General features: G+C 44.6%; 1 long non-coding RNA gene across 1 annotated transcript in view; it reads right to left on the bottom strand.

Annotated features, from left to right (window-relative positions):
- The window catches only part of LOC135541014 (uncharacterized), a 113,951-nt gene that overhangs the window by 38,533 nt on the left and 50,079 nt on the right, over window positions 1–25,339 (bottom strand). Inside the window, exon 3 of the long non-coding RNA XR_010455900.1 lies at window positions 1,885–2,071. This is a non-coding gene — a long non-coding RNA (uncharacterized LOC135541014). The remainder of the gene's footprint in view (window positions 1–1,884; window positions 2,072–25,339) is intronic.

The raw sequence follows: 25,339 nt of genomic DNA, 5'->3' as shown, positions 1-25,339 counted from the left end.
ATGAAAAACGATAATACAAAAACAACAAACGGAACGTGAAAACCTATACAGCCTATCTGGTGACAACAAACACAGAGACAGGAACAATCACCCACAAAATACTCAAAGAATATGGCTGCCTAAATATGGTTCCCAATCAGAGACAACGATAATCACCTGACTCTGATTGAGAACCGCCTCAGGCAGCCATAGACTATGCTAGACACCCCCAAGACAAACACACCACAATAAACCCATGTCACACCCTGGCCTGACCAAATAAATGAAGACAAACACAATATAATACGACCAGGGCGTGACACTTAGTTGAATTGGTTTGAGTTAAATTCTACTTCCTTCAATTCAAATTCAATTCAAATCCATTGTTTGAATTTGAATTAGATTCAGAAATTCAGAATAGACCCCAACCCTGGTTTGCACCAGTGCAAAGGTTACAGCTGTTTTTTCCAGAGCGAATAAAATGATAAATGTTGAAGAAAAGGTCAAATAGCATGTTAAAGACACGTTTCATGTTTTTAGCTTGACATAAATAAGCCTATACCGAAGATTCTTCAGGAGGGAACTTTAGGTTCAGGCAATGAGCTCTGAGTTCTAATACGTTCACTCTTGAGGAAGCACAGTGACAGTGCCAGAGGATACAGTCTTCTATAAGGGTTTCTCTATAGGTGGATGCTCTAGTGGGTGGAGCGGTGTGGGCACTGGGTGATTGACAGGAGGTGTGATGGCTGATGGGAGTCGTGAGGGAGCTGCAAACAGTAAACATTCGCCCACTAAGCAGTCCCCTTCACATCAGGAGGAGCGGATACATCACATCCATCCATCTATGGAGCCATATCTAACCATATGGTTTTTCACATCAACCCACTGTGTTCAGATCATAATGTTCTTTCTATGTTCATCATTACTTATCATGTCTTCACATCCATAAAAAAGCTGTACTTCTTCATTCAAATGTATTCTGTTTGTTTTTCATAAATACTTAATGTGATGTATGCATGCTGCAGAGACTTATTTTTGTAGTTAATTTCCCATTTCTGCAGGTCAGGGTTCTGATCAATCTCAGAAGTATCAAGCGATATCTCAATGAAAAAATATACACATAATTGATTTTCACACCACCGCACCACCCTTTTCCCTACTCTAGAGATATATTCTCTGTCCTTAGATGCCCTCATGTCCTAACTGCCTAAATCATCCACCCCTCCTCCCCTGCCCCAGTGGTTTGTCCCAGTGCCAGTTGGTTTGTCCCCCTGTGACAGGCAGTGCCTGTTCTCAACATCTCCTGTCCTAGTTCATCCACCATCATTGTAATATACTGTATATATACAGTACCAGTCAAAAGTTTGGACACAAAAGTCTCAAACAAGTCTCTTCTTATTATTGGTGTCCTTTAGTAGAGGTTTCTTTGCAGCAATTGGACCATGAAGGCCTGATTCACGCAGTCTCCTCTGAACAGTTGATATGTTATACTATTATACTGGAGGAGCCAAGCCCAGGAGGAAGGCTATGTAGGTTCGGTACAATTGAAATACACATGATTACATCATTTATCTTCGTCATATGTTTCATTGTGAAATAAAACTAATTCTGGGAGGTAAAAAACAACAATCTGATCAGAGCAGAGGATCATGGGCCACTGTCTCCCAAACGAAAGAACACCGCATCGCACACTACACCTGAACCTCCAGATCAGTCTGGTTCTGTCGTCTAAAAGGCTGAACTGTAAAAATCTAAACAGAACACATTTAATGCAATAAAGAAATGGGTCACAGTTCAGTGTTTACCCACAATCCTATCTGATTGGCCCGGTGACCCGTTAACAGTAAAAGAAAAAGAAGAGGAAAAAGAAGACGACTCCTGACCAGAGCTGAACGTAGAACTGACCGTTTCTGCTTGGAGCGATTCATCAATCCCTTATCGACATGAGCAGCTTATTTTTGTCTGAGATTCACCGTATTAATCTATCAATCTTGCCAAATGGATTCCGAGCAGAGAGATACATCAAACAGACGCAGGAGGAAGACTTGAGAGCAGATGACTTGCAGATTTGAGGTAAAACAATGAGCATCCACTGGAATGGGAGAGAGAAAGGGGTAAAGAGAGAGAGAGAGAGAGCGAGAGAGAGAGGAAGAGCAAGAAAGGAGAAACGAGTCAGTGAAAATCACAGGAAGTATAAGCCCTGCTGTCACTGCAAGCTACGAGACAGTGTAGCTCACAACACTGTCCTTAAAAAATGCTTGCCGTCATCATGTGCATGTTGAAAACTCTGTAGAACATTTTGAAATATGCATCGGGCAAAGCCAGGTGTTGAAACAACAACAAGAACAGTGTCAATCTGTGAGGAAAATGTAATTCCAAACTAGAAAGTCTTCTTCGAAAAGCCTGCATTGTTTGTTAAATACACCTCATCTACAGGATTATGTCTTTATAAAAAAGTGATCGATGTTCATTCCTGACACTAATACAGAGCTCCTATTTCAGCTTCACTCATAAACTAGGACAAAAAGGCATGTCGGCTTGCAAGGGAAGGTGAACTCACAAGGCTAAGATATCAATGTGAAATAAAACCGGGCGGTTTTATGTATATTTAAATACCTCACTGTTCGATGAGGCTAAAAAAGTAAATGTGTGAGCTGCGATAGTGGAGCTGGGTTTCAGGAACCTCTAACAAGCAATGTCGATAAAGAAACGAGCACCATTCAAAGGTGGCCAATTTGTCCTGCAGCTGTCAACTTGTTGTTGACGTCTGGCTGAGGCTTGACCCGAATTATGGCAACACGGATACCTCCCTGTCTGTTATCCCGACAGGTCAGCAAGGTGACCATGTACTGAGAGTTTGTGTACTACTGCAATATACAAAATTTACAAAATAAGGCAGCCATTTTTAACTCGCTGAACAGGAAGTGTAAACATACCATTTCATGTCTAGCATATTTTATTTGTATCACACTGTCACAATTTGTATCATTTTAACATTACTATTAAAGTATTAAGGTAATCTAAAGTGTAAATAGGATCTATGTTTCCAACAAAATGTACCACTATTTAGGAATCACTGCCATAGCGTTATTAAGTGTGTATCAAAATAACTAACTATTGATTGAACATGGGTCAGATATTTTCACATGCTGTTTTCCACAGATGAAACACATAACGGACAACTACACAAGCGTTCATACACAATCAACTCTCCTGTCAATCAAAGAAGCTGCTTTTGAGCTTGCACTCACCTTATCCTCTTAATAGCCTACAATATCACAGCGGCATGAAAAAGAGCTCTGTCCAAGACCAAAAGCCTCACAACTATCTGTCACATTGATCTGATTACACTACATTAAATGTGTTGTTAGTCACAAATGGAAACCCAAAGTAGAGGGTTGGTAACCACAAGTTAATTTTAAGCCAATTGTATCATTCTAGTTGTCTTGACTGAGTGTAATTTCAACACAGGATTGGTTTTACTGGTGGAGGTCCGGTAATGTAATTATGTGCACGAGCACAAACACCACATCTGTAATTATATTCCTGTTTGAATCAGCCATGTTTTTACATGGCAGGAGAGTAACAATTCCAGCCAGAATAACCTACTTTTTTGGGGCAAACTCCAAAGTCCTCTGATAATACAAGCCCTTTGCGAATCCACAACCCTGTGTTTTGAGAGAAATGTCTGAGTTTGACAGGTGTTACTTGCGGTTTGAGCAAGAAAGCAATAACTGAGTCGATAAATAGAACAAAGTGCTGCACATAGCATATATATGAAGGGCCTACATGTATCAACTTTCAAAGTGAATACTTTTGTTTATAGGTATTGTGCAAATTCATTGAACACTGGCCATTGCATCATAAAAAACGTGTGCCTATTTAATGCGACCCTTACTGTTAATAGATCTCAAAGCAGCATACAATTCAGGTAAACGTTAACAAATGTTCACTTTCCCACCCATAGCCTAAAAATGCACATCAAGTGCAAGTGAGCACTTCTACTTAGGATCACTAAAATATCCTAATGATTATGATCACACTTCCTCAGTTAAAATATTATGGTGACATTATACCAAAGATGGTTTGGTTTGGTTTAGAAAGTTGGGAACCAAGCTGGAGTTGTCAGTGTGGCCTGTTATCGCCTGGACATCCGTCATAACTGCCAATTTATCAAAAACAAAATTCTGGGGTAATAAATACATGACCAACCTTCTCTAGTAATACTAGTCCCGTGCGAACAGAGCTGAAGCCAGACATTTGGAATAATGAGAAAGAAAAATGGAATTTCATTTTCTTTCTTGAGAACTGATGCAAATAAGCAGAAACTAAATGTATGCATTGTCAAACTCGTTCTCTTTTATAGTCTGAGCTCTATGAGAAGGAGCCATTGCTTCATGTGTGTCGGAGAAGTAACTGGGAGTATGATGAAGGTCGCACTCTAAATACTAGTCCGTTAAGAATCCAACATCAATTGTTATGGTTAGGATTAGGGAAGGGTAATCTGATCCTAGGTCTGTGTCTATAAGGGTGATGTCTACCTAGAGAAGTGCTTCTCAATTACTTTCTGTTACCCCCCCCCCCCCCCAGGAAGAAGTAAACATTTTGCCCCCCCCAACTCTCCGCCGCGACTGTAAATAGTATCATTTGTCTATAAAATTGTTATAAGTACACCTCTGCATAACATTGTATCCTTATTAACATTAAAGAAAAGAAAAAAAGAAGAAAGAAATATAGATCAACCTACAACAAAGAATAACTTTATTAATATTGTTTTTTAGTCTGTAACAGAAAAGACTTAAAGTGCATCAATTTGCCTGAAAAAAATAGTAATAAAATCAAACCTTATTTAAACTGTAAATTTTTTTGACCATTTGATACTGAAAAATAACATTTTATATAATCAATAAATTACAATAAATTCAAATTAATCAGCAACATTAACTCAGGAGCACAATATATGAAACACTTTGACCTATAAAACAAAGATGAATAAAACAATTTGTGCTGATTTTTTAAAATCAAAATGAGGAAGTCGGGATTAATGGCTACAATGAGCACTTTTAGCAGAGCACAGCTTTTCGAAGAGGGTTTTGAAGCATGATACTGCAACTCTCAGCTCCTGCTCAATGTTTAGCTGGGACCTGTACTTGGTCTTCAGTGCAGCAACAGCAGAGAAGCCAGTCTCACAAAGATAAGATGTTGCAAAAGGAAGAAGAATGCCCATGGCCCTCTGCCCTAAGAGTGGATACTGCCTCTCTACACTCAGCCAGAATTCACTCAGTGTTTGTGATATGAACCTCAGTCTCAATGTGGAGTCAGACATCATATCAATGAACTGGTCCTCCTCTGCAGAGCTGAAACCAGTTGGAGCTGGTGCATTGAAAGGATCTCTCACCCAGTCATATTGGGAACTGTTTTCAGGGAAGTACTCTTTAAAGAATCCCATCAGTGATGAAATATGATCCTTAATATATGGAATCACCGAGGTGGCATCATAGTCAGTAGTGTCAACAAATTCATGCAGGTTCTCGAATGAATCAGTATTTCCTTCATCAAGTTGCCTGCCCCACGTTGCAAGCTTTCGAGTGAAAGAGCTGATCTTGTTTGTGACCTAAGGGAGGTGTTTATCTTTCCCTTGAAGCTGTAGATTTAGTTCATTTAGCTTTCCAAATTTGTCACTCAGGTAGGCCAGTTTTGCCAGGAAGTTCTCATCACAAAATGTTTCTGCGAGGTCATACTTGTGCTCCTGCTCCGAAAACATTCTTATCTGCTCTCTGAGCTCAAAAACTCGGGACTTTTCCTCGTGACAGTCACCTTGCTTCACTGTGAAACAGCACAGCTTGATGTTCAGCTCCCATCTCCTCACAGCTTGTTTTTAGTGGTCTGGTCTTTATAAAATTGACTACACCTACAAGCTCAGTCATAACCTCACTTAATTCAGAGGAAAGGTGCCTTGATGCCAGTGCTTCTCTGTGTATAACACAGTGTGTCCACTCAGCATTAGGTGAGGCCTTCTTGATGAGTGCCCAAAGTCCTTTTCTCATCCCTGCCATGGTCTGTGCACCATCACTGCAAACACCAATGCAGTTCTCCCACATTAGCCCATTCTCAGTCAGGAAGCAGTCCAGCATTCTGAATAGCTCTTCAGCTGTGGCTCTGTCTCTGACATATTTACAAAAAAGTAGATCCTCACACAGGGAGTTTGTCATGTCAAAACGTACATAAGCGATAAACAAACAGTCTTTGTTGCTGTCAGTTGCTTCATCGAACTGTAAGGCAAAACGTTTGTCTTTGAGTTTATCTTCCAGCTGTTCTTTAAGATCGTTATCAATGTCATTTATACGTCTGGCGACAGTGTCATTGGACAGAGGGATAGTGTTTATTTTTGCAGCACTTGCGTCCCAGCATGACAGAGACCATGTCTAATCCTGCAGGCAGTATCAGCTCCTCTGCTATGGAGTGTTTTTTTTTGCACTGAGCAATTTGGTACGCCACCTTATATGATGCTAACAGTGCTCGCTGGTTTACTGAAGTAGCATTCACAAAGCGGGACGATTGTTGGCAGTATTCGGCACGTTTTCGCTGGAAAAACTCAAGCGGTTTATCAGCGTGATTGGGGTGTAATGTCTTTAAGTGACGCCTTAATTTATTTGGCTTGATGCTGTCCGCTGCCAACATTTTTAGACACAGTAAACATACCGGTCTTTCCTCGTCTCCTACCGTAGGCACAGTGAAGCCAAGTGCTACATACGCTTCGTCATATCTCCTCATCTCCCACCGTAGTCACAGTGAAGCCAAGCGCTACGTACGCTTCGTCATATTTCCTCGTCTCCCACCGTAGTCACAGTGAAGCCAGGCGCTACATACGCTTCGTCATATTTCCTCGTCTCACACCGTAGTCACAGTGAAGCCAAGCGCTACATATGCTTAGTCATATCTCCTCGTCTCCCACCGTAGTCACAGTGAAGCCAAGCGCTACATACACTTCGTCATATTTCCTCGTCTCCCACCGTAGTCACAGTGAAGCTGTCATGACTTCTGCCTAAGTCGTTGCCTCTCCTTGTTCGGGCGGTGCTCGGCGTTCGACGTCACCGGTCTTCTAGCCATGATTGATCCTTTTTTCATTTTCCATTGGTTTTGTCTTGTCTTCCCACACACCTGTTTTCAATCCCATTCATTACCTGTTGTGTATTTAACCCTCTGTTTCCCCTCATGTCTTTGTCAGAGATTGTTTTATTGTCAGTGTAGTGTGATGTCTCCCACCGTGTCACAGTGAAGGTGCGCGTCATATCTCCTCGGGTCCTCCAAGCGCTACCCATGTTTGTTTACGTACATTTAGTGTTATGGAGCATACTCTGTGAACTTTATTAAAAGACTCCATTTTACACTCTATTTGACTCTCCTGCGCCTGACTTCCTGCCACCTATTACACCTATGCATGACAGAAGCCAAGCGCTACATACGCTTCGTCATATTTCCTCGTCTCCCACCGTAGTCACAGTGAAGCCAAGCGCTACATACGCTCTCCCTCCCACCGTAGTCACAGTGAAGCCAAGCGCTCTCCCCACCGTAGTCACAGTGAAGCCAAGCGCTACATACGCTTCGTCATATCTCCTCGTCTCCCACCGTAGTCACAGTGAAGCCAAGCGCTACATACGCTTCGTCATATTTCCTCGTCTCCCACCGTAGTCACAGTCATATTTCCTCGTCTCCCACCGTAGTCACAGTGAAGCCAAGCTACATACGCTTCGTCATATCTCCTCGTCTCCCACCGTAGTCACAGTGAAGCCAAGCGCTACATACGCTACCTCATATCGTCTGCGTCATATTTCCTCGTTCTCCCACCGTAGTCACAGTCCCACCGTAGTCACAGTGAAGCCAAGCACATACGCACATATTTCCTACCGTAGTCACAGTGAAGCCAGGCGTCATATTCATATCTCCTCGTCTCCCACCGTAGTCACAGTGAAGCCAGGCGCTACATACGCTTCCTCATATTTCCTCGTCTCCCACCGTAGTCACAGTGAAGCCAGGCGCTACATACGCTTCGTCATATCTCCTCGTCTCCCACCGTAGTCACAGTGAAGCCAAGCGCTACATACGCTTCCTCATATTTCCTCGTCTCCCACCGTAGTCACAGTGAAGGCAGGCGCTACATACGCTTCGTCATATCTCCTCGTCTCCCACCGTAGTCACAGTGAAGCCAAGCGCTACATACACTTCGTCATATTTCCTCGTCTCCCACCGTAGTCACAGTGAAGCCAAGCGCTACATACGCTTCGTCATATCTCCTCGTCTCCTACCGTAGTCACAGTGAAGCCAAGCGCTACATACGCTTCGTCATATTTCCTCGTCTGCCACCGTAGTCACAGTGAAGGCAGGCGCTACATACGCTTCGTCATATCTCCTCGTCTCCCACCGTAGTCACAGTGAAGCCAAGCGCTACATACACTCATATTTCCTCGTCTCCCCTACCGTAGTCACAGTGAAGCCAAGCTCCCACCGTAGTCACAGTGAAGCCAAGCGCTACATACGCTATATCTCCTCGTCTCCTACCGTAGTCACAGTGAAGCCAAGCGCTACATACGCTTCGTCATATTTCCTCGTCTGCCACCGTAGTCACAGTGAAGGCAGGCGCTACATACGCTTCGTCATATCTCCTCGTCTCCCACCGTAGGCACAGTGAAGCCAAGCGCTACATACGCTTCGCTTCCTCGTCTCCCACCGTAGTCACAGTGAAGCCAAGCGTCCTCTCCCACCGTAGTCACAGTGAAGCCAGGCGTTACATACGCTTCGCATATTTCGTCATATCTCCTCGTCTCTCCACCGTAGTCACAGTGAAGCCAAGCGCTATCGCTTCCTCATATTTCCTCGTCTCCCACCGTAGTCACAGTGAAGCCAAGCGCTACATACGCTTCCTCATATTTCCTCGTCTCCCACCGTAGTCACAGTGAAGCCAAGCGCTACATACGCTTCCTCATATTTCCTCGTCTCCCACCGTAGTCAAAGTGAAGCCAGGCGCTCATACTCATATTTCGTCTCCCACCGTAGTCACAGTGAAGCCCGCTACCGTATATTTCCTCGTCACCGTAGTCACAGTGAAGCCAAGCGCTACATACGCTTCGTCATATCTCCTCGTCTCCCACCGTAGTCACAGTGAAGCCAAGGCGCTACATACGCTTCCTCATATTTCCTCGTCTCCCACCGTAGTCACAGTGAAGCCAGGCGCTACATACGCTTCGTCATATCTCCTCGTCTCCCACCGTAGTCACAGTGAAGCCAAGCGCTACATACGCTTCCTCATATTTCCTCGTCTCCCACCGTAGTCACATTGAAGGCAGGCGTTACATACGCTTCGTCATATCTCCTCGTCTCCCACCGTAGTCACAGTGAAGCCAAGCGCTACATACGCTTCCTCATATTTCCTCGTCTCCCACCGTAGTCACAGTGAAGCCAAGCGCTACATACGTCTCCCCACCGTAGTCACAGTGAAGCCAAGCGCTCCTCATATCATATACGCTTCCTCATATCCTCGTCCCCACCGTAGTCACAGTGAAGCCAAGCGCTCATACAGTCATATTTCCTCGTCACAGTGAAGCCCCAAGTCACCGTAGTCACAGTGAAGCCAAGCGTACATACGCTTCGCTCATATTTCCTCGTCTCCCACCGTAGTCACAGTGAAGCCAAGCGCTACATACGCTTCAGTGAAGCCAGTGAGCGCTACATACGCTTCACTCATATTTCCTCGTCTCCCAGTGAAGCCAAGCGCTACATACGCTTCCTCATATTTCCTCGTCTCCCACCGTAGTCACAGTGAAGCCAAGCGCTACATACGCTTCCTCATATTTCCTCGTCTCCCACCGTAGTCGCTTCCTCATATTTCCTCGTCTCCCACCGTAGTCAGCCAGGCGTTACATACGCTTCGTCATATCTCCTCTCCCACCGTAGTCTCCCACCTTCCTCATATTTCCTCGTAGTCACAGTGAAGCCAAGCGCTACATACGCTTCCTCATATTTCTCGTCTCCCACCGTAGTCACAGTGAAGCCAAGCGCTACATACGATATTTCCTCGTCTCCCACCGTAGTCACAGTGAAGCCAGGCGTTACATACGCTCACCGTAGTCACAGTGAAGCCAAGCGCTACATACGCTTCCTCATATTTCCTCGTCCTCGTCTCCCACCGTAGTCACAGTGAAGCCAAGCGCTACATACGCTTCCTCATATTTCCTCGTCTCCCACCGTAGTCACAGTGAAGCCAAGCGCTCCCACCGTAGTCACAGTGAAGCCAAGCGCTACATACGCTTCGTCATATTTCCTCGTCTCCCACCGTAGTCTCAGTGAAGCCAGGCGTTACATACTCTTCGTCATATCTCCTCGTCTCCCACCGTAGTCACAGTGAAGCCAAGCACTATATACGCTTCGTCATGTTTCCTCGTCTTAGCTTTCGGGAGACTTACGTTTGTCTCATTATCTCCGTCTCTCTCCGCCTTTCTTTTCATCCCTGTTAAATATTTTTCCATGGTTTCTCTTAAGCTCTTTTTTCTCTTATTTTTCCATGGTTTCTCTTTTGTTATCTGCACTTCATATCTCCTGCTCTGTGCTGTGTGCTCTTGTTCGGTGCAAAAAAAAACCTACTCCCTGCGGCAAAAAACATGTTCTCACACCTGCCCCCCCTGGCATCGCTACGAGCCCCCCACTATTTGAGAAGGACTGACCTAGAGTAAGGAACAGTCCATTCTCTATAAATGTAAGTTATGACATAGAACACTGAACTACAAAATCCCCTCCCCCTTTCTTCCCGCAATTGTTTTCCTTACTTTTCGGCGTATGGTGATACGATCCCTGTCTGTTATTCCGACAGGTCAGCAAGATGACCGTGTACTGAGAGCTTGTGTACTACTGCAATATACAGGCATGAGCAAGGAGGTCACAAAATAACTAGAGTAAGGAACAGTCCATTCTCAATGCTAGAAATGTAAGGTATGACATAGAACACTGAACTACAAAACCCATGTCCCTCCCACATAGGGACAGTTTACAGAACAAAAGCCAGGAAAACAAAAGCCAGACCCTGTATGTGTCCTCATCTGACAGCACAGATGATACACTCAGCACATACAAGGACAAGTGATATGAACAATATCAATATCTATGGCCTCAGGTGAACTCTCCCATGTTCAGCATCCAGATACTTCATGGTAATCTAGGACTTAAACAAGCATACAATCCACAGTCAACAATGACTCACTCGCTCTCCACAAACGCTCCATTGTTTCATTGTTCACAGAGATAGAGAAAACATTATAGAGGAACAGCACAGAAACAGGTTTTCTTAGATATGCCATGTCTGAGCTTTCCTGTAAAAAAAATGTATATATTTTTTTTATCATTCAAATTGTTATACACCCCCTGAAAGGACTGGATAGGTGATTTAAAATTCAATATAGCCTATTAGAAAGTCAGGTGGAACTATTACCATATTCCATATACAAATTCTTTCACATCTAGCTATTGGTTTATTTAGAATTGAGCCATAGGGCCACGTAGCCATTTGGGGGAGAGGGGGGCGAGGAGGGTGACGAGAGTGGGGTAAAAATAAAAAGGCAGGAGCTTTAAAAGCTTTGAGGGGGATTTGTTTCCAATAAGCCACCCACAGGATTAGAGCATGTTAATGTAATGCCTACAGCCCTATACAGACTGGACACACTGCTAACACACAGAGAGAGAAACAGAGGGAGGAATAGAGAAAGAGAGAGAGTGTGAGAGAGTGAACACACACAGAACAGCTCAAAACATACATACATGCAGTACATACATCACAGGAGGCTGCCGAGGAGAACGGCTCACAGTAATGACCCGGAACAGAGCAAATGGAATGATATCAAACACCAGGAAACCATGTGTTTGATGTATTTGATACCATTCCACCGATTCTGCTCCAGTCATTAACACGAGCCCGTTCTCTTTTCCACATTTTGTTACATTACAGCATTATTCTACAATGAGTAAAAATATATATATCTACACACAATAGCACATAATGACAAAGCAAAAACAGGTTTTAAGAAATTTCAGCACAAAAAAAAGCTGATGTCACATTTACATAAGTTCTCAGACCCTTTACTCAGTACTTTGTTGAAGCACCTTTGGCAGCGATTACAGTCTCTAGTCTTCTTGGGTATGACGCTACAAGTTTGGCACCCCTGTATTTGAGGAGTTTCTCCTATTATTCTCTGCAAATCCTCTCAAGCTCTGTCAGATTGGATGGGGAGCGTAGCTGCACAGATATTTTCAGGTCTCACCAGAGGTGTTCGATCTGATTGGATGGGGAGTGGATTGGGTGGATTGGATGGAGAGCGTCGCTGCACAGCTGTTTTCAGGTCTCTGCAGAGCTGTTAGATCCGGTTCAAGTCCAGCCTGGGCAACTCAAGGATATTCAGAGACTTGTTATGAAGCCACTCCTGCGTTTTCTTGGTTATGTGCTCGTTGTTCTGTTGGAAGCTGAACCTTCATCCCAGTCTGAGGTCCTGAGCACTCTGGAGCAGGTTTTCATCAAGGATCTCTCTGTACTTTGCTCTATTTATCTTTCCCTCAATCCTGACTAGTCTCCCAGTCCCTGCAGCTGAAAAACAACCCCACAGCATGATGCTGCCACCACCATGCTTCACCGTAGGGATGGTGCCAGGTTTCCTCCACAAAGGAGATGACCGTGGACTTCAGGAAACAGCAGAGGGAGCCCCCCTCTATCCACATCAAAAGGACAGCAGTGGAGAAGGTGTAAAGTTTTAAGATCCTCAGCGTATACATCACAGACAAACTGAAAATGTCCACCCACACAGACAGTGTGGTGAAGAAGGCACAACAGTGCCTCTTCAACCTCTGGAGGCTGAAGAAATTTCACATGTCACCCAAAACCCTAACAAACTTTTACAGATGCACAATCTAGAGCATCCTGTCGGGCTGTATCACAGCCTGGTACGGCAACTGCACCGCCCTCAACCGCAAGGCTCTCCAGAGGGTGGTGTGGTCTGCACAACGCATCACCAGGGTGCAAACCTCCTGCCCTCTATGACACCTACAGAACACAATGTCACAGTAAGGCCAAAAAGATCATCAAGGACATCAACCACCCGAGCCACTGCCTGTTCACACCGCTACCATCCAGAAGGCGAGGTCAGTACAGGTACATCAAAGCTGGGACCGAAAGACTGAAAAACAGCTTATATATCAAGGCCATCAGACTGATAAACAGCAACCACTAACTCAGAGAGGCTGCTGCCTACATTGAGACCCAATCACTGGCCACTTTAATAAATGGATCACTAGTCACTTTATACAATGCACACTAAATACATTACTCATATCGCATGTATTTACTGTATTTTACACCATCTATTGCACCTTGCCTATGCCGCTCGGCCATCGCTCATCCATATACTTACATGTACATATTCTCATTCACCCCTTTAGATTTGTGAGTATGAGGTAGTTGTTGGGGAATTGTTAGATTACTTGTTAGATATTACTGCACTGTCGGAACTAAAAGCACAAGCATTTTGCTACAGTCGCATTAACATTGCTAACTATGTGTCAGGACCCAGTTACGAACCTGGGTCTCCGGAGTGAGAAACAGTCACTTAACCAACTGAGCCACGAATAGTCAGCAGAACCCAGAAGATGAGGCAGACACAGCAGTACTTAAGACGGTGTATTTAATAAAGTAGAAAGTCCTTAAATACAAAAATGGCAAATCCAAAAGGTGGTAGGAATAGCACAAAAAAGCCTGAAGAGATACTCAAAAACAAAAACAGAATTCCACAAGAGCATCCACCGGAATCGACAAGAATACACAGAACACTAGGGCTGGGTGCTAACATACAAACACAGAGCACAGAACTGAGGGAAACTATGGGTTTAAATACAATCAGGGGAAACGAGGCACAGGTGCAAATAATAATGGGGAACAAGGGAAAAAACATAAGGTCAAAAAGCACAATGGGGGCATCTAGTGACCAAAACCCGGAACAACCCTGGCCAAATCCTGACACTATGTGGATGTGACAAATAAAATTTGATTTGATTTGATATCCACAGAGGAATTCTGGAGCTCTGTCAGTGTGACCATCGGTTTCTTGGTCAACTCCCTGACCAAGGCCCTTCTCCCCCGATTGCTCAGTTTGGCCAGGTGGCCAGCTCTAGGAAGATTCTTGGTGGTTCCAAACGTATTCCATAGAAGGATGATGAAGGATACTGTTTTCTTGGGGACCTTCAATGCTGCAGACATTTTTTGGTACCCTTCCCCAGATTTGTGAATCGACACAATCCTGTCTCAGGTATACAGAGAATGCCATCGACCTCATGGCTTGGTTTTTGCTCTGACATGCACTGTCATCTGTGCGACCTTATATAGACAGGTGTGTGCCTTTCCAAATTATGTCCAAACAATTGAATTTACCACAATTGATGCACTTGAGCTCAATTTCAAGTCTCATAGCAAAGGGTCTGAATACATATGTAAATAAGGCATTTAGGTTTTTATTTTCAGAAATTTGCAAACATTTCTAAAAAACGGTTTTCGCTTTGTCGTTATGGGGTATGGTGTGTAGATTGATGAGGGGAAAACATTATTTAAGAGTAAGGCTGTAACGTAACAACATTTTGAAAAAGGGGTTTGAATACTTTCCAAATGCACTCTACATACATACATACAGAGGGTGGTGAACCAGCCCAACGCATCACAATGAGCACACTGCCTGTCTTTCAGGATATGTACAGCAATTGGTGTCACAGGAAGATCAAGAAGATCATCAAGGACCTCAGCCCCCTGGGAAACAGCCTGTTCACCTCGCTATCATCCAGGAGGCAAGGTCAGTACACGTGCATCAAAGCTGGGACAGATGAACAGCATCTACTGTATCTCAAGGCAATCAGACTGTCAAATAGCCATCACTAGCAGGCCTCCATCCAGTACACTGCCCTGAACTTAGTCACTGTCACTAGCCGGCTACCCGGTTATTCCTCACTGCACTTCAGAGGCTGCTGCCCTATGTACATAGACATATGGAACACTGGTCACATTAATAATGTTTACATACTGTTTGACCCATTTCACATGTGTTTACTGTATTCTAGTCCATTCTATTCAACGATTGCTGTACATATACTATTCTATCCAAGTATTCTTCAGATATACTATATATTTTATCCACATACTGTCCATAATGTCTATACATCCCATCACATACACAGTACCAGTCAAAAGTTTGGACACACCTACTCATTCAAGGGTTTTTCTTAATTTGTACTATTTTCTACATCAAAACAATGAAATAACACATATGGAATCATGTAGTAACCAAAGAAGGGTTAAACAAACATTCTTCAATGTAGCCACGCTTTGCCTTGATAAAAGCTTTGCACGGTCTTGGCATTCTCCCAACCAGCTTCATGAGATATTCACCTGGAATGCATTTCAATTAACAGGTGTGCCTTGATAAAAGGTCATTTGTGGAATTTCTTTCCTTCTTAATGCTTTTGAGCCAATCAGTTGTGTGACAATGTAAGGGTGGTATACAGAAGATAGTCCTATTTGGTAAAATACCAAGTCCATATTATGGAAAGAATAGCTCAAATAAGCAAAGAGAAACGACAGTTCATCGTTACTTTAAGTAGGTCGGTCAATGCGGAAATTTCAAGAACTTTGAACGTTTCAAAGTGCAGCCGCAAAAACCATCAAGTGCTATGATGAAACTGGCTCTCATGAGGACACAGGAAATGGAGACCCAGAGTTACCTCTGCTGCAGATGATAAGTTCATTAGAGTTACCAGGCTCAGAAATCTGCAATTAACTGCACCTCCGATTGCACCTCACAGAGTTCAAGTAACAGACACATCTCAACATCAACTGTTCAGAGGAGACTGCATGAATCAGGCCTTCGTGTTTGAATTGCTGCAAAGAAACCTCTACTAAAGGACAATAAGAAGAATAGACCTTATTCGGCCACATCTGTCCTTCGGTGAGTCCAACCGCCGTGTCTTTGAGAGACACAGACTAGGTGAACGGGTGATCTCTGTATGTGTGGTTCCCACCGTGAAGCATGGAGGAAGGAGGTGTGAGGGTGTGGGGATGCTTTGCTGGTGATACTGTCAGTGATTTATTTTCGAATTCAAGGCACACTTAACCAGCATGGCTAACACAGCATTCTGCAGCAATACGCCATCCCATCTGGTTTGTGCTTATTGGGACAATCATTTGTTTTTCAACAGTACAATGACCCAAAACACACCTCCAGGCTGTGTAAGGACTATTTGACTAAGAAGGAGAGTGATGGAGTGCTGCATCAGATGACCTGCCCTCCACAATCACCCGACCTCAACCCAGTTGAGATGGTTTGGGATAAGTTGGACCACAGAGTGAAGGAAAAACAGTCAACATGTGCTCCGCATATGTGGGAACTTCTTCAAGACTGTTGGAAAAGCATTCCAGGTGTCTACCTCATGAAGCTGTTTGAGAGAATGCAAAGCTGTCATCAAGAAAAAGGGTGGCTTCTTTGAGGAAACTTTTTTGGTTACGACATGATTCCTTCCATATGTGTTATTTCATAATTTTGATGTCTTCACTATTAGTCTACAATGTAGGACATAGTAAAAATAAACATGGTCCCTTGAATGAGTAGGTGTGTCCAAACGTTTGACTTGTACTGTGTATATATATATGTGGAATTTCTTTACTTCTTAATGCATTTGAGCCAATCAGTTGTGTTGTGACAATGTAATATATATATATACACAGCATAAAAAGAAACATCCCTTTCTCAGGACCCTGTCTTTCAAAGATAATTTGTAAAAACTCAAATAACTTCACAGATCTTCATTGTAAAGGGTTTAAGGATACGTCCCTTTTTTTCTATTTTCTATGTTGTTTCAAGACTGACCAAATGTGCCTAATGTGTTTATTAATAACTTATCATGTTCAAAATGATGCCCTCTCCTCAAACAATAGCATGGTACTTTTCACTGTAATAGCTACTGTATATTGGACAGTGCAGTTAGATTAACAGGAATCTAAGCTTTCTGACAATATCAGATATGTCTATGTCCTGGGAAATTTTCTTGTTACTTTCAACCCTCATTAGCTCAACTGTCCCGTGGAAGGGACACAGATTCCGAAGAACACTGTTTCCAATGCTTGTTCAATATACTCAGTCAGTTAGGAAAGCTAAGGCTAGCTTTTTCAAGAAATTTGTTTCCTGTAGCACTAATTCCAAAATGTTTTGGGACACTGTAAAGTCCATGAAGAATAAGAGCACCTTCTCCCAGCTGCTCACTGCACTGAGGATAGGAAACACTGTCACCACCTATAAATCTATGATAATTAATAACTTCAATAAGCATTTTTCTACGGATGGTCATGCTTTCCACCTGGCTACCACTACCCTGGCTAAGATCTCAGCACCCTCTGCAGCAACTTTCCCAAGCCCCCCCTGCTTCTCCGTCACTCAAATCCAGACAGCCGATGTTCTGAAACAGCTGCAAAAGCTGGATCCTTACAAATCAGCTGGGCTAGACAATCTGGACCCTCTCTTTCGAAAATTAACTGCTGAAATTGTAGCAACCCCTATTACTAGCCTATTCAACCTCTCTTTTGTATCGTCTGAGATCCCCAAAGATTAGAAAGCTGCCACGGGCATCCCCTTCTTCAAAGGGGGAGACACTCTAGACCCAAACTGTTATAGACCTACTGTATATCCATCCTGTCCTGCCCACCACCCGCCAACCCCTCTTTTACGCTACTGCTACTCTCTGTTCATCATGTATGCATAGTCACTTTAACCACATCTACATGTACATACTAACTCAATCAGCCTTACTAACCAGTGTCTGTATGTAACCTCACTATTTTTATAGGCTCGCTACTGTATATAGCCTGTCAAATCAGAGGGCCTGTTGTCCGGACCTTTGGCAGCCTCTATGGGGGTGCCACAGGGTTCAATTCTTGGTCCGACTATTTTCTCGGTATATATCAATGATGTCGCTCTTGCTGATGGTGATTGTCTGATCCACCTCTACGCAGGCGACACCATTCTGTATACATCTAGCCCCTCTTTGGACACTGTGCAAACAAACCTGCAAACGAGCTTCAACGCCATACAACAGTCCATCTGTGGCCTCCAACTGCTTTTAAATGCTAGTAAAACTAAATGCATGCTCTTCAACCGATTGCTGCCCGCACCATCCCGCCTGACGAGCATCACTACTCTGGACGGTTCTGACCTAGAATATGTGGACAACAACAAATACCTAAGTGTCTGGTTAGACTCGAAACTCTCCTTCCAGACTCACATCAAGCATCTCCAATCCCAAATTAAATCTAGAATCGGCTTTCTATTTCTCAACAAAGCCTCCTTCACTCATGCTGCCAAACATACCCTCGTTAATCTGAATGTCCTACCCATCCTTGACTTCAGCGATGTCATTTACAAAATAGCCTCCAACACTCTACTTAGCAAACTGGATGTAGTCTATTACAGTGCCATCCGTTTTGTTACCAAAGCCCCATATACTACCCACCACTGCGACCTGTATGCTCTCGTTGGCTGGCCCTCACTACATATTCATTGCCAAACCCACTGGCTCCAGGTCATCTATAAGTCTTTGCTAGGTAAAGCCCCGCCTTATCTCAGCTCACTGGTCACCATAGCAGCACCCACCCGTAGCACGTGCTCCAGCAGGTATATTTCACTGGTCATCCCCAAAGCCAACATTTCCTTTGGTCGCCTTTCCTTCCAGGTCTCTGCTGCAATGACTGGAACAAATTGCAAAAATCACTGAAGCTGGATTCTTATATCTCCCTCTAACTTTAAGCATCAGCTGTCAGAGCAGCTTACCGATCACTGCACCTGTACATAGCCAATCTGTAAATAGCACATCCAACTACCTCATCCCCATAGTATTACTTACCCTCTTGCTCTTTTGCACCCCAGTATCTCTACTTGCACATCATCATCTGCACATCTATCATTCCAGTGTTAATGCTAAATTGCAATTATTTCGCCTCTATGGCCTATTTGGTCTCAACTGGCCTACCTGGTTAAATAAAGATGAAATAAAAAATACAAATAAAATGAACCATTAACAATTCATGAACATGCATCTGTGGAATGGTCGTTAAGACACTAACAGCTTACATATGGTAGGCAACTAAGGTCACAGTTATGATAATGTAGGACACTAAAGAGGACTTTCTACTGACTCAGAGTCCCTGCTCATCTGTGTGAACGTGCCTTAGGCATGCTGCAAGGAGGCATGAGGACTGCAGATGTGGCCAGGGCAATAAATTGCAATGTCCCTAATGTGAGATGCCTAAGAAAGCGCTACAGGGAGACAGGACGGACAGCTGATAGTCATCGTAGTGGCAGACCACATGTAACAACACCTGCACAGGATTGTTGCATCCAAGAAACACACCTGCGGGACGGGTACAGGATGGCAACAACAACTTCCTGAGTTACACCAGGAACGCACAATCCCTCCATCAGTGCTCAGACTGTCCGCAATAAGCTGAGAGAGGCTGGACTGAGGGCTTGTAGGCCTGTTGTAAGGCAGGTCCTCACCAGACATCACTGGCAACAATGTCGCCTATGGGCACAAACCCATCGTCACAGGACCAGACAGGACTGGCAAAAAGTGCTCTTCACTGACGAGTTGCAGTTTTGTCTCACCAGGGGTGATTGTTGGATTTGCGTTTATCGTCAAAGGAGGCCTGTACTCTGGAGAATGATTGATTTGGAGGTGGAGGGTCCGTCATGGTCTGGGGTGGTGTGTCACAGTATCATTGGACTGAGCTTGTTGCCATTGCTGGCAATCTCAACGCTGTGCGTTACATGGAAGGCATCCTCCTTCCTCATATGGTACTCTTCCTGCAGGCTCATCCTGACATGACCCTCCAGTATGAGCAGCCATACTGCTCGATCTGTGCATGATTTCCTGCAAGACAGGAATGTCAGTGTTCTGCCATGGCCAGCGAATAGCCCGGATCTCAATCCCATTGAGCACGTCTGGGACCTGTTGAATCGGAGGGTGAGGGCTAGGGCCATTCCCCCCAGAAATGTCCGGGAACTTGCAGGTGCCTTGATGGAAGAGTGGGGTAACATCTCACAGCAAGAACTGGCAAATCTGGTGGTCCATGAGGAGGAGATGCACTGCAGTACTTAATTCAGCTGGTGGCCACACCAGATACTGACTGTTACTTTTGATTTTGACTCCCCCTTTGTTCAGGGACACATTATTCCATTTCTGTTCCATTTCAACAACCAACATCTCTCCACATACTTCTGGAACACTCAGAGTAGGTAAAAGCGAGTAAAATATCAAACTTTATTCAAGCTGATGTACAAACGTTTCCCATGTGAATCCCAATGAAAAAACAGCCAAGGCTCTGCTACCTCTAATGCAGCTAGGCTTGCTACACCCCAGTAAAGAACATGCACAACTCAAATGACATCACATTAGAACAAGGAGAACGTACACCAGGTAGACATTTGCAATACAACATTTTTTATTATGGAGAGGATGTATCATGGCAGCCAATGGGGAGCCTGTAACGTCACAGTTTAGGAGTTTACCAAATCAGTCACTGGCTTCATAATAAGTGCATCTATGATGTTGTCCCCACAGTGACCGTACGTACAAATCCCAACCAGAAGCATTGGATTACAGGCAACATCCACACTGAGCTAAAGGCTAGAACTAACGCTTTCAAGGAGCGGGACATCAATTCAGGGGCTAAAAACATATCCCGCTACAACATCTGATGAGCCATCAAGCAGACAAAGCGTCAACACAGGACAAAGAACGAATCCTACTGCAACGGCACTGAAGCTCGTCGGATGTGTCAGGGCTTGCAAACTATCATGAATTACAAAGGAGACCCAGCCATGAGCTGCCCAATGACGTGAGCCTGCCAGACTTGCTAAATGCCTTCTATGCTCAGTTTGAGGCAAGCAACTTTGAACCATCCATGAGAGCACCAACTTTTCCAGATGACTGTGTGATCATGCTCTCCGTAGCTGATGTAAGACCAAACAGGTTTAAACAGGTTTACATTCACAAGGCTGCAGGGCCAGACGGATTACCAGGACGTGTACTCAGAGTATGCGCTGACCAGCTGGCAAGTGTCTTCACTGAAATGTTCAACCTCTCCCTCACCCAGTCTGTAATACCTACATGTTTCAAGCAGACCATCATAGACCCTGTGCCGAAGAATGCCAAGTTAACCTGTTTAAATGACAGGTTACCCCATAGCACTCACATCTGCAGCCTTGAAACGCTGGTTTATGGCTCACATCAACACCACATCCCTGGTCCTACTCAAAGTCACATACCACCCCATCAGATCCACAGATGATGTAATCTCTATTGCACTCTACACTGCCCTACCCCACCTGGACAAGAGGAACATCTATGTGAGAATGCTCTTCAACACCATAGGTCTCTCCTAGTTCATAACTAAGCTAAGGACCCTGGGACTGAACACCTCCCTCTGCAACTGGATCCTGGACTTCCTGACGGGCCACCCCCAGGTGGAGAGGGTAGGCAACAACACATCTGCCACGCTGACCCTCAACACGGGGGCCCATCAGGGGTGCGTGCTTAGTCCCCTCCTCTACTCCCTATTCACCCACGACTGCATGGCCAGGCACGACACCAAAACCACTGTCTCACCTACAACGATGAGACAGTCTATAGGGAGGAGGTCAGAGACCTGGCAGTGTGGTGTCAGGGCAGGAGGAACGGATTTAACATGATAAAGCCAGATGCACTAGTTGGTGAGTGACTTTATGCGCCGTGGATGAGAAAAGCATCCGTGCATAACGTATGGAGTATGGACATGGTTACATTTAGCCAAAGGTAAGACTGGAAGGTATACACAGAGCTGTGGAGTGGTACAAATGACTGGCAGTGTGGGTCTATACCCTGCAAGGAATTGCTATAAGCTACTGTAAACATAGCATGGCTCTGTATTGTCTAATGTGTTCATTTCATACAGTATAATTAAGCAATAAGGCACGAGGAGGTGTGGTACATGGCCAATATACCACGGCTAAGTGCTGTTTTTACACAAGACGCAAAACGGTGTGCCTGGATACAGCCCTTAGCCGTGGTATATTGGGCATATATCACAAACCCCGAGGTGCCTTATTGCTATTATACCGTTGTCATGACATTGGCCTGTGGGTAAGGTTTATGAATACCTTTCTCCCCTCTCTCTCTCTCTCTCTACTCGACTGAAGGACTCTTGAATAGCCTTTGTTAAACATAGAGAGTCTGGGAACATCAAACAAGTGAGGGGGAAGGAGCCATATTTCTGTAATAGGACCAGTTGAAAATATGCGTTGGTACTTAATGAATATGATGTCAGTTCGGTTGTCATCTGAGACATTATGACTGATGACAGGATGACATAAACTGTATCTGGGAAAGTCAGATTCACAGTTCAGATTCACATGGAATTGTTCTGCAATTTAAATGTTTGAATATGAAACTATTTGTGAAAAGATTAAATGTAATTTTAGCTTCCAAATGAGAGAATTGGGTTTTCATAAGGTTAGAGCTCTGCTCAATTAGTGGCCCGCCCATGTGAAGAGACATGGGTTATAAACTATGAAACACACTCTTCTCTCCCACCACTATATAAGTCCTTGACGAAAATGTAACCTTCTGTTCCGAGTACGTGAGGCCTGCAGCCTCTGCGTTAAAAGGGCGAATAACTTTCTGTTCCGAGGACAACAGGACGACGGTCCATACGTTAAAAATGACTAACATGTCAACTACAGAACTAAGCCAACCTCAGTGTGAGCTTTGGTTGTGAATGGTATGAACTTTGAACTCTTATTCACTAAAGAAGTGAGACATCCTAGCCGTTGAGTTAGCAGCGGCCGCTGTACACGTGGGCTAGGAAAGGATGGACGACATACCCAGTCTAACACACAACGACGATACTACAACGTATCCAATCTACCACCAGAGACATTCTTCCGAGGACAGGAAGATCTCTGTTGGCCAACACGGCCAGCATCTACGTCCAACCTACCGAAGCCCAGCTCAGAGTAAATACTTATTGCATTTTCCTTTTCCAAATGGGCGGTAATTTAGAATGCATAGATACTGTATTTACGATAGCATGGCTTCTCCCTTTGTTCCTCAGTCTTCCCGCTCTTTCACTCAAACCCAACCTCCTTTCCTTTGTGTAACCAGAAATTATGTCGGCTCCATCCACCAGGGACATTTTAAAAATAAATAATTAAACCCAATTTTGTATTGCTGATTCAACTTGTTAGCCAGGGTTCGTGAAGATAACCAATAATTTACAACTTTCAGATGAGACTGAAATAAGGTGATGATTAATATGGACTGCTATTGATGTAAAATATTACTAGGTCTTTAAGAGTTTATTCGGAAGATAACAGCTCTATAAACACTCTTTCGTGGTGCCCTGACGTTCTAGTTAATTACATTTATATGATTAGCTCAATCATGTAATATTAATTACAGAGAAAGGATTTTATAGAATAGTATGTCATATCACTTAATCCGGCATAGCCAAAGACACGACACTGGTTACCAACATAATTAGAGCAGTATGTCAGGATTTGGCCAGGGTTGTTCCGGGTTTTGGTCAGTAGATGCCCCCATTGTGCTTTTTGTCCCTATGTTTTTCCCTTGATCCCCATTATTATTTGCACCTGTGTCTCGTTTCCCCTGATTGTATTTAAACCCTTTGTTTCCCTCAGTTCTGTGCTCTGTGTTTGTATGTTAGCACCCTGCCCTAGTGTTCTGTGTGCTCTTGTCGATTCCGGGTGACGTTCTTGTGGTATTCTGTTTTTTGTTTTTGTTTATTTTTGGTGAGTTTCTTTTGAGGTCTTTTTGTGTTTTTCCTACCTCCTTTTGGATTTGCCATTTTTTGTATTTTAGGATTTTTTCTTTATTAAATACACCGTCTTAAGTACTGCTGTGTCTGCCTCATCTTCTGGGTTCTGCTGTCTATTCGTGGCTCAGTTGGTTAAGTGACTGTTTCTCACTCCGGAGACCCAGGTTCGAAACCGGGTCCTGACAGAAACACAGAGCCAAAAATGAACCCAGAGGCAGCCAGTTCCCAGGACCTTTTTGCCACGCTGTCCCACCACCAGGAGACTGTCCAACGCCACGAAGCCGCCCTGGTTCAGCAAGAGGCCTTAATGGCTAGACATTCTCATCTTCTGTCGGAGATGCTGACTTCCATTAAGCAAATATCTGATTGGCTTACCCCGGCAACAGTTCCCGTCCCAGTACCTCAGGTTCACGTATCCATGGCAGTTAACCCCCTGGCTGAACCTCGTCTTCCACCTCCCCAACGGTTCTCAGGTGATCCAAGTGCTTGTAAAGGCTTTCTCACTCAATGTTCTCTCTCCTTTGAGCTGCAACCCTCGTCGTTTCCCACCGACCGGTCTAAGATCGCATATATCATCACCCTGCTGTCGGAAAAAGCCCTGGCCTGGGCTACTGCTGTGTGGGATGCCCATAGTTCCTGCTGTGCCAGCTACTCTGCCTTTGCTGAGGAATTCAAACGAGTGTTTCAAGGCCCAAGCAGTGGTTCTGACTCAGCCAAACAGCTCCTGACTCTCCATCAAGGTTGGCGCAGCGTGACGGACTATGCCATCCAGTTCCGCACGGTGGCAGCAGCGAGTGGCTGGAACAACGAGGCGCTCACGGTGTGCTTTCTGAAAGGCCTTTCCGACACTATCCAAGATGAACTGGCCACTCGGGAACCACCGGACAATCTCGAGTCCCTGATCAAGTTGGCCTCACGCATTGACCAGCGTCTGAGAGAGAGAGAACTCAACCGTAGACCTCTAGCCCCTATCAGTCCCAGCTCCGAGTCCCCACCTTTATCATCACTGGCTCCACCGGAACCCATGCAGATTGGACGCATCTCCCAGGCTGAGAGAGACCGCCGGATGAGGGAGCGACGCTGTCTATATTGCGGCAAACCGGGCCATTTCCGTTCCACGTGTCCCGGGCTCCAGGGAAACGCTCTGTCCCGTACAGACCGGGGGAACTGTAACGGGAAACATAACCTCCTCCCATCCGTCCAACTCCCGTCTGCTCATTCCAGTCACCCTCTCCTGGGACAACCACAAGCTTCACCTTCAAGCCTTGGTAGACTCTGGAGCCGCAGGTAACTTCATGGATGGTGTCTGGGCGAAGGAGAATGGCGTTCCCTCTGAACCTCTAAGTGACCCCATGAGGGTTACTACATTGGATGGAAGCCCTTTGGGATCTGGACTTGTCACTCATGTCACTACCTCCTTGAGACTTT

Source organism: Oncorhynchus masou, chromosome 6 (assembly GCF_036934945.1).
Source record: "Oncorhynchus masou masou isolate Uvic2021 chromosome 6, UVic_Omas_1.1, whole genome shotgun sequence".
NCBI lineage: Eukaryota > Metazoa > Chordata > Actinopteri > Salmoniformes > Salmonidae > Oncorhynchus > Oncorhynchus masou.
Note: the sequence above shows the minus strand (reverse complement) of the source record. Positions and strands in the feature narration are given on the sequence as shown.